Source organism: Vulpes vulpes, chromosome 12 (genome assembly GCF_048418805.1).
Source record: "Vulpes vulpes isolate BD-2025 chromosome 12, VulVul3, whole genome shotgun sequence".
NCBI lineage: Eukaryota > Metazoa > Chordata > Mammalia > Carnivora > Canidae > Vulpes > Vulpes vulpes.
In genome coordinates this window covers 109,563,531-109,574,687 of record NC_132791.1, presented here as the reverse complement: position 1 = coordinate 109,574,687, position 11,157 = coordinate 109,563,531, and positions in this window count along the sequence as shown.

The window sequence follows — 11,157 nt, the reverse complement described above, 5'->3', positions numbered from 1 at the left end:
AATCCATCACCAGGGCCCTGTGCAAAGATAAGATAGAGGAACGTAAATCAAGACTCCCTGAGATAAGAAGGCCGCCTGGGGCCTAAAAAATGCAACTCTCCTGCCAGCTGCCCACTTCTGCAAAGTTGCAAAGCCAAGGGCTGTGCTAGGTGGGGAAGGAACCCACACCCCAGGCCCCTTCCTAGAAAAGTAGGAGGAACCTCGGTTCAACCTCGGCCTTCTGTCTCTTTAACCGCAAGTCCCAGCCTGAGAGGAGAAGGGAGTTTTTATTGAATCCTTCTGCACACACACACACACACACACACCCCTAAGAGATCACCCTGGCATCAGAAATTAAGGGCCAAGGTTCAGCACCCTGGGTTCAAATCCTGGCTCTTATACTTCCTGTGTAATCTTGAACAAGTGACATAATCTCTGTGAGCCTCAGTTTCCAGCAGGGATAATCCCAATGCTACTCTATAGAACCGTTTTTGAAGACTAAATGTGATCTTCTTCATAGAGTGTTTAGTAAAGCGTCTGGCACGTAGGAAATGCTTAATCAGTAGTAGCTGTGTCATATCTGAGATTGGTAGAGATTAGGGGAAACTAACACCTCTCCGACTTCCTGTTTTTTTCCATGTGCACGGCCATCACCTTAGAATTCTCTGAATCAAGTTCCCATAATATGACGTGGTCCCATTTGTCGGGCGTCCTGGAAGACTGGACATGTCCTGGCCACACCTTGCCAAATTTTACCATGAGGATCACCATATGAAAAGAATTACTCCTCCTCCTCCACTCTCCCTCCAAATGCATGTGTTTAAGCACCTCTGACTAGCTGAGCCTAGAGCACTCATAAGAAATTTTTTTTTATGGTTTACTTATTAGAGAGAGAGAGGAAGAACAGAAGGGAGAAGCAGACTCCTCTGCTGAGCAGGGAGCCCGATGTGGGGCTCGATCCCAGGACCCTGGGATGATGACCTGAGCTGAAGGCAGATGCTTAACTGACCGAGCCACCTGGGAGCCCCTTGAGGAGGAATTTTGGCCATGCTTAGCTCACAAAGAAAAGAAAAATCTTTAACAGCTACCTAGAAGCCAAACGTAGGGAAGGAAGTGGCCCAGAGATACACAGAGGTGAGTGAATAATGACAGAGGCAGGAGGCCCCTCAGCCAGAGGGGTCATTTCTGCATCTGAAGGAGACCTTCATACCCTCAACGTCCTCCCAACCTTATCTCCATCTTTCCCTCTTTCACTATCAGTCAAGGCATAAATATTTACCTTGTACCTGACCTGGGTCTGATGGGAGAAGTTCATATCTTGGTTGCTGATCTAAAGGTGCTCACACTGATTCGGGAAGTCAGGGAATGGCCTCCTACTGTGGAAGCCCACAGCAGAGTTGACATGGGTTCATCGGGGGAGGGAGGGCAAGAGGACCGAAGGACCCTGAGACGTTCACAAAGGCAAATGGACAACTGATACAGTGGGCGAAAGGGAGCCCTTCTGGCTTCCTGAGCAAGGACGTTATATGAAGAACATGATGTGGGGGCAGATCCGGCCAACAGAGACAATATAAGGGAGCCCGAGAGACCTAAGTTCAGTCTTGGCTCAGCCACTTGCTAGCTGGGTGGGTGACACAAGGCAAGTCACCTAACCTCTCTGTTGGGTCTCTCATTTGGGACGATGAAGCCTAACTTCCAGGTGTGTCATGAAGCATGACATAACGTGAGGCCACTTCATGCACACGATGGGTTCGATGACCGGGATGGGGTGGGAGGGGAGGTGGGCACCGCAGAAAGGGGCTCTGGCCTGGGATGTGTGTGGCAAGGCCAGGCAGGCTGTGATGATGGAGGGGGGCCATCGGAGGCCCTTGTTGGCATCATTGTCCTCTTCTTTTGCTTCCCTCCTGCTGCCCAGCTGTGCTGGGGGTGGCGTAGAAAGAGTCCCTTCGATGTAAACCCTCTCTTGGTCTAAAACTGACAGCAAGAGGCAGACAGCTAAGAAGCTCAGGGAGTGACAGAGCATGAGTGGATACACAAATAGACAAGATTAACTATTCCCATTGTATACACAAGAGGCTTTGCTAACACTCAGCCAATTAGAAAGCTAATCTAAACAGCCACTGGCTTCCATATCTCTTCAGAGCGCTTTCAAACAGCTGTTGGGTTTGCACTTGCTGCTGTTCCTTCCCAGCAAGTGCCCGGAGACGTCTTCCTGGGTCTGGTTCCCCACTTGAGCCTCAAGGGTTCCTTAAGAGCGTGAACACATGTTGACTCTATCGTGGGCTTCTGCAGTAGTGAGGCCAGGTTCCCTGACTCCCTGAATCAGATGGTAGTTTGCTTTTGTTTTGGGGTTTTGTTTTGTTTTGTTTTGTTTTGTTTTGTTTTGTTTTGTTTTTGTAGGCATCTTTAGATCAGGGATGACTCTATGACTTTCTCCCACCGTACTCCAAATCTGGGGACAAAGTAAATATTTATGCCCTGGTTGATGATGAAAGAGGGAAAGATGGAGATAAGGCTGGGAGGATGTCTAAAGACAGGAAGGTCCTCTTTCAGATGCAGACTCCATTCCCTGGACCCCTTCCAGGGTCCTAAGGCTGTTATGTCCAGTGCTCCTTCCACGTCACCACCTCTGAAAGCCTGCCCTGTGCCCCCAAACAGAGGGACCGTTGGAACACTCTCCCTGTTATACCACTCATCTGGGAAGCCTATAATGAAGGGGTAAGAACAAAGCCTTTGAAGTCTGACAAATTTAAGTTCAAATCTTCCTCATCTAGGGACGCCTGGGTGGCTCAGTGGTTGAACATCTACCTTTAGCTCAGGGCGTGATCCCAGGATCCTGGGATTGAGTCCCACATCGGGCTCCCTGCAGGGAGCCTGCTTTTCTCTCTGCCTGTGTCTCTGCCTCTCTCATGAATAAAAAAAATAAAATCTTAAAAAAAAAAGTCTTCATCTCTTGCTACTGTGATCTCACTAAGACTCGGTTCCCTTACCTCAAAAAAAGGACACTAATTATATCTACTCCAGGGAGCTCAAGCAGGTGTGTGTAAAAGCACCTAGCATAGTTCCCGGCACACTGTGAGTGTTCAGTACATCACATTCCCTGTACTGTTAGAACCACCTCTGTTTACTGAGTTACCTGGAGACAGGAAAGAGTCTGACTTTTGTGTCAGGTGGATGCTTGGGCAGTCCCTGACAATCCTGGGTCCTGGTTTTCACAGTCCTGTGAGACAAGGGTGGGAGCTGTGACCTGCTTCTATTCGATAGAATATGGCCAAGAGGATAAGATGTCACTTGTATTATCAGGTTACATAAAATTGTGCCTCCCCTCTTGCTAGCAGACCCTGTTTCCTCTCAGTCTGCACAATTTGATGAAGCCAGCTGCCAGGCAAGGAGAGGCCCAGACAAGGAGCTGATGACAGTATCTGGATGACAGCAAGATAGGAACCAAGGCCCTCAGTGTGACAGCCTTTGAGGGACTGGATTTTGCCAACTACCACGTGAGCCTGAGAGCAGAATCTTCCCCAGTTGAACCTTCAGACCAGCCCCCAGCCTGGGTCAAAACCTTGATTATAGCTTTGTAAGAGATCCTGAAGCAGAGGGCCTAGCAAGGCCAGGCCCAGACACCTGGCCCACGGAAACTGAGGATAATAAACATGTGTTGTTTTAAGCAATGAATTTTATGGGAATTTGTCAACACAGAAACAGATAACTCATACAACTTCTTTGTATTCCTAACACAGCACTTGGCATAGAGCAGAAGTCAAGTGTGGGTTGAGTGGAGGGATGAAGGAATCATGGTAACAGGTAAACTCATCAGGATCTGAGACAGACCTGGCCGGGCTGGACCCCAACAGGGCTCTTTCCCAGCTCCCATTGCCTAAACCTTTTGTCCCTTTCTCGGGCTCACTTATGACCCCAGGTCCCTCCTCCCTGCTCCAGCTCTCAGGACCTTGCTCAGCTCTGGTTCCTGCTTTTAGTCATTGCCTACAAATTCTTATTTTCTTCCTTAAAAAAACAAAACAAAACAAAACAAAACAAAAAAAAACCCCGCAGCTCTCTCTCTGAAATATCTGACCCTGGTGAATTGGAAGAATTTTTGATGGAAAGCAGTCTTGTCCAGAAAGCCTGTTACCCACCCTACTTAGGAATGTGGTTGCTGCAGATATTAAAACAGACCTGCAGGCGTCTGCAAGGAGTGGGGACTTCGTGCCAGGAATGACCTCAGCCAGCACAGCAGGGCTTTTACCTATGAAAAGCTGCTGCTCTGGGCTGGATCACAACAGGACCCTCCCTTCGCCCAGCCCTTCCCCTTCTAGGACCCCAGGCGGCACCCACAGTGTAGTAATGCTTGAGCCATAACTTCCCACCCAAGGCTGGTACCAAAAGTCAGGAGGGCAATGCCATCCCGCCTGCTGGAGAGGACGCTGCGGGTGCCTTTGCCCAAGTGCCTCCAAGTCACTTTGGCCAAAGCACGTGGCCTGGTGGCTGACAGTCTCCTTTTTTTTTTTTTGTTTTTTTCCTCTTTTCCGACTTCACCTCTCCCCTGAGACAGCTGAAAGGGATCCTTTTCAGGTTGAAAGGCCTCGCGCTTCACACTCTCGGCAAAAGTTGTCATCTGGGGAAAGGCTTGGATGCTTGGGGCAGAGACCAGAGCTTGCCACCCTCACCTCGAAGGCTCCTCACTGTAGCAGAAGCTCCACCGGGCCTCGGATTTCGCCCTACCCAACTCAGCTCCTACCGCGGAATCTGAACATGTCTAAGAGGAAGCAGAAACTCTCGTCAATGACTGGATTTCCCTCTTCCACCGAGAAGACCTTGGAGAATCCCAACTGTAGCTGTTGCAGCCTCTAGAGCAGCAGCTGATAAGCCCAATGATCGGAATAACAGCGAGTCTTCGCCTGGCTGTTCTGGGTGCAAAGTACTCTTTTACATCTGCTCTTTCTCCCAAGGATCCCACGGTCTCTTTAGCCCCACTTAACAGGTGACCAAACCGTGGTTCCGAGAGATTAAGTGATGTTTTCCAGGTTACAGGGTGAATAAGTGGGAGAATAAGAACCTAAACCAAGGTCTGCTGACCCACGCCCCCGGGCTCTGTCCACTGCGCTCACTGGGCTCGGTCTGTAACGCTCACGTGGCATTTCATTTGTACATTGATCGCCTTCCGCTGAAATCCTATCCTGTTGAATATGCTGTATTGCCCAACTCCTGCCCCTTTTACCTTAGTCTTGGCCCTCGCCAGCCTCTGCAGAGCTGGGGTGATTGGCTTTACCCAGATCAGTGATGGACTGACCGCTGGCCTTCAGGTCAGGCGACCCGAGCGTTCAGCTCTGACTCTGACACTACTGAAGGTGTGACTCCGCTTGGCTCCCCTCACTTTTCTAGGCACCCCAATGTGATACAGATGCATTGGATGACTGTTGAGGTCACCTCTAGCTCCAATGCTATGTGGTTCTTTGATCCAGTTCCTGCTTGGGCTCCCTGTTGGGGAGGAACAATTCCTCGAGTGATTTTGAAAGTTGGCTTGGTGCACCGTGAATGCCGCCCGGAGCTTGGGCCGGGAGCGGGGAGCACGTGGCCAGTTGGCTGCCCCAGAGACAATAGAAGGACCCTGTCGCCCAATGCCACCCAACAGGTCCCTTCCTTCCTGGCTCCTTTCTCCAGCCTCCCACAACATGTCACTGTGACCTCTTTCAGGTGAGAACGTGAGCTCCTGAAGGCTCTGATTCTTCCTCTTGAGAACTCTCTCCAACTGGTGATTGCCGCCCAACCCCAGTAACCGTACCAGACAGACTGGCAATTCACTGAGCTCACAGGATGTCTGCGAGCCTGGGCTGAAGGTTCCTCGCCATCCCCGCGCTTGGGGAGACCCAGGGGCCCTGCAGCTGCTGCCAGCTGTCCAGACGAACAATGCAGATTCTATTAGGTCTCCCGGCCGAGCCTTCTTTGAGGGGGTGTTCAAGTTGCAGCATTAATTGGAGAGACATCTCAGCTGCTTCCTGCTCCTTGGCTCCCAGTGTAGATTCCTAAGCACAATCAGTCCTGCTCTGCATCCGACCTCAACCCCCCGAATTTGGGAGTGGGGCATGAAGGGTTTTGCCACCAGCTATCTCAGAGCAAGCAGTCACGCTCCCTACGCTGGAAGGAATCCCATGGACCAAAGGCACCTGGGTCTCTGCTTCCAGGCACTGAGCACACTCAGTTTTCACAAAACTCTGGGTGATTTGGTGGCCTCCTAGGTCACCTCTTCCAGCGTTAACCACTCCAACAGGGATCCCCTAACAACCATCCTTCCTGTAGCCAAATCATTTGCACAGACTATTTGTACTACTTGCACTAGTTTGAACTTTCCACTGCGATAAGACATCCCCTACTGCCTGTCTCCCAAGCCCAGCTGTCCCCCTTTGTTTCTACCCATGGTGAATGCTGTCACCCAAGCTCAAATACCACTCCCCCCACCCACCCACCCCCACACCGTTGCCACAGCCACCCGAAGCTGTTGGCTTCGGATCTCTGCTGCAAGATTTATCACCACCCCCACCCAAACCCCAAACTGTGGTAAGTGAAACCATGAGACCCTAGCTAGTCTGGTCATTCCTGTTTCTTTCCTTCCAGCTTCCTAGATACTGAGTGCTTGAGCATTTTTGCCAACGTGCTTACTTACCTGTGCAGGTTTTCTCTCTCAGTTTTGTTTTCCTGATCATGCCGCTCCTCCAGCCTTTAGTCCAGGGCTCCTCCCCCTCTTCTGAACTGTTCCTGGTGCTACACTGCTGATTGCTGACTATCAAGAAGTTCCACCTGAGAGCTAACACCCTGACTATGGTTGGAGCCCATTTCCTGTTTGCTTGGGGCCTGGAAACATGATAAGGCTTTGGCTAATTGCCAACGGGCCAGCTGGTCCCCAAGGCCAATTTGGGGAGATGAAGGGGAAAATGACCCCCATCACATAAATAGTATTTCAGAATGCACCAGAGTGGAAACAATGGTCCCTGCTGCTCCTAACTCCCTCTTACCCTCTTCCTTACACCAAGCACCCTGGCCTGCCAAGGCTGCAGGACTAATAAGACAGCCCCAGGAGGAACTTCATTACTCGAGGGCAGTCAGACCCAGAGACATGTAGAAGAGAAGAGAGGTGGCTGGGCAGGGGACACGCAGCAGATCAGCAAAGGCGAGACGTGAACCAGGTGTCCAGCTCCACCCTCCGCTGCTCCACAAAGAGGCTGGTTTCTTTAAGGCTTTTCTTGAGTTCTAATGAGAAACAAGTTGGATCCATGATGGGTGGGGGTGGGGGGCACTCGCAGAGCACAGTTTATAGGCTCTTGCATTTTCTTAACGGCTCCCTCCTCACACATTCCTCTGCATTTTTCCCTTTTATTAACGTGGCATCTTTCCCAGGCCACTTTATGGAACCGTGTGTGTTTCTACTTAGGCCCTGATTGGGTCTGATCATGCCTCTCCCTCTGAAGAACCTTCAGATCTTGCCCAAGTCCCACCCCCGAGCCCCCTGCAGAGCTGCTGGCAGTTCAGTCACTGGGGGACTCTTGGGCTCATCTCTCAAGAGAACCCCAAAGGCTCCACCATTTTCAGGATTTTTCCCCGCATTGGAGTTGCCCTCGTTTGGATCCCAAATCACACGAGTAATAATACTACCCAGTTTGATTACTCTCCCCCATATCTGAAATGACTTCTGGTTCTCGCCCCCCCCCAAAATAAAAATTGCCCCAGAAGATTGAAGAGAGAGATTTGCCACAACTGGGGGCTTTCAGAGGAATGTGCTGCCAGCTCCAAAGGCCATTGCTAAAGAGGAGCTTGGAAACGGTCTTGAGCAACAGCAGCTCTGCTAGCTAGAACACAGCTTTCCAAGAGGCCTGCTGGCAAAGGAATGGCATGTGTGTTTGGATAGTCAAGATTTGGTGTGTTTGGTAAAAAAAAAAAAAAAAAAAAAAAAACAAAAAAACAAAAAAACAAAAAAAAACCAACACTCATGTTATTTTCAGGACCTGTGCCCTTAGCCTTTCTGGTGTATTTAGACGATTAGTACCCAAGATGCCAAGACCAAGGTTTGGGTTGACTTTCCCTCTTTGTGCTCAAGTTTGATCACTGTTTCCCCACCTCGATCTCCCAGTATCCGGAAGATGGCTCTGTCTCATTCAGGTATGAAGCAACAGGCCTGGTGCCAATCCTGTGATCTTGGAAAACCTACCTACCCCTCAGAGCCATGGCTTCTTCCTCTATAAAATGAGGCAAGTCACGCGTGCTCTGCAGGGGTTGAGAATTCAGTGCAGCCCTGTAGTGGGAGGCACCGCATGCTGGAGGCTCTCTGCAAATGAGAGGCATTGACGTTCCCAAAGAGGTAAAGAGTTAGGACCTGCTCTCAGGGAACCTGCTCTTGTTTCCTAATCTCTTGCCTCATTGGTCCCGGCCCTCTCCCACTGCTGGGATGTCTGTGGACAACATCAAACTCCCCGCTCCTTCCTCAAGGGCAGGAATCTCCACCGAGTCTCTTGGGAAACGTAGTTCTGGGATCGTTTTCCTGTTGTCAGCAGGCTCTGGAAGAGGCATTAGCCCCACAGGCTTGATGTGGGAAGTTTTTACAGGTACCGCTCATCTGGCTGACAGATGGAGCTTTGCAGCAAGACGCAGCTCTGTCTTCCAGATGGGAGGGTGCCTGCGAATCTGGAGGCGGGACTGGTTCCTCTCTGCTCAGAGCCAGTCTGGGGGCATACTCATGAGTGTGTCACCTCCTTTCCAACCCTTGAGTCCTTGAGCCAACTTAGGTAGAGCTGAATGTGTCCTTGTCCCCTTAAGCCCACATTCTAGAAATCGGTGGAGCATCTTTCCATTGCCTTCATCAACCCCATCATCCCTTCAAACATGCACACAGACACACACACACACACACACACACACACACACACACAGGTACTTCTAGCGGACAGGAGGAAATATTGGGCACCAGCAGTGGGTACACTGGATGTTTCTCCATCAGGTGGAAAGTTACAACATTCTCAAGGAGGTGAAACAGGATACAGAGGGCTTGTCAAGCCAAGGTACCCCATTGCATCTGAGCATTTTCCCTGAAAGGTGGAGGGAGGGACATATGGTGACTAGATTCTTCTCCCCTCACGGCCTCACATCGGATAGAAGCAGTCCCTAATTCACCACCCCTGGAAGTCCCATCTCTGTTTGAGAGAATACGCCTTGCCTGTTAGCAACTGTTTTCCAACCTCATTTGAGTCGGGCTCGTTTGGGGACTTTTAAGCTAAAATGTTCCTGACCTCATCTCTTCTGGTCAAAAAGCTTTTGCTCACAAAGGACAGAAACCCATTCACATATAAAAAGTTGATACGGAGAGAGACAGTTATGTAGGGACAAAGAGATCACAAATAAATGAAGGACCAGACCCCAAAGTTCTCTCTCCTCTTGGGCTACTATCTCCACTTTTCTCTCTGCATAACTTTGGTTTGCCTTTGGTTTTATTTTATGGCCCTAACCCAAGTCCTCATTGAACAAGAAGGTTTAGTTTAGCTCCCAACAACTAAATGGCTACAGAGTCTGTGCTTTTTAATTTCAAACTCTTATAGGAGAAAAATCAAATGGCTCTTGTCCAGCCAATTCATTGGCTGGCCTTGGCCACCTCATTCTTGGTCGAATTAACTATGGCTGAATAGTGGAACATGTGGTACAAAATGTGCTTAAGGTACCCAAGACTGGAAGAGGGGAAACAACTCTCTGAGCACCTGACATATCCCTCCCAGGCTGTGTCTGATACCCACTGTGGCTCTGAGGTAACATTCATCCTCTATGAATCCATCCATCAGTACTGGCTGGGGGGTCGATGGAGCTGCCAAAGCTAGGGAGGCATATGCTCCACTGAAGCAATTGCCACCTTCATGGCATTCTTGGGACATGGTGAAATTTCTCAAAAGAGTGCCTACAGAGAGAATGTCCTGTGAAAATAGCACCAGACTGGGAGTCAAGTGTCCTGGCTTCTGTCCGCTAACCCACAGAAAGGCCTCAGGAAATTGCTTTCACCCTCTGGGTCTTAAATTCTCCATAATTAAAAAATAATAATAATAAATAGTGTTGAATTAAATCATCTAAAGACCCTTTTCTACCCTCTAAGAATACCTAAGCCTATCTCTTTGCTCCTCATCCCCAAACTTTCCAGAAACACATAGAATGGAGCCCTTTGACCCATGATTTTGGTGGGGTCTCTATCAGCTGCCTCTCTTCCATGACAAACCACCTATCCCGGGTGATCAGTTCCCACTAAAGGTTGTCCAGCCTGGCCCTGCAGCCATCCAGGAAAGTCAAGGCAGGGCCTTCCTAGCAGATAGGGATCGGGAATCCTGACTTCCAGAAGCAAATTTCTTTCTGGGCTTCCCAAAGGCTGAGGAGGGGCCCGAAGGCTCACTTCGGCAACATCAGGGGGGCCAGGCTGGGCATGGAGTTTCCAGCTGGAGAGTTCTCTGCCGGGCCATCAGGGCCTGTGAGGACAGGGGAATCCATAGGAGCGGGGTCAGCGACAGGCCTAAGAAGGGCCAGGACAAGTCACATGGTGTCCGGGAGGAAGAACAGAAATTGTGGGTTCCAGGGGGAATATGGCAGGGGAAATCATTTGTGTCTTTTGGCAGGAAATGAATGACATTCAAAGAATATGCAAAATACCGTGCTAATCAGCACCTGTTCACTCTGGAGCCAGTGGCTTGGGCCTGTGGCATCCGAGGCTGAGCCTGGCTTTGGGTCTCCCCCGGGGCGGAAACACAGCACATTGGGATCTACTCGAGTGTTGAAAGAGGTACTGGTTCTAAGTGGGGTAGAGAGAAAGGTGCCCTGCACTTCCTCCGCTCCTTCCCAGCCCCAAATGGTCTGTTACGCACCCCCAGCTCAACCCCAGGCAGATGGCTGCAAATTCTGTGGGGGCCTCCGAGCATTCCCTTGGCTAGTGGCCACATTCCAGAGCACCATGTGTTTCATCTCAAGCCCAGAAGGTTTGCGCTTCCAAGTGGAGCCAAAGAGAAAACCTGGCTCAGGCTGCAAATTTCTTAGGAGAGCTGGGGGCTGGGGGAGGCCGCCAGGGAGGCTGGAGCTGTCGTGTTGAGGAACATTTGAGTTAATGCACAGCTAGGTCTCGAATCTGTGCCGCCCTCATTACTAACTCAAAACACCTCAAGGCCC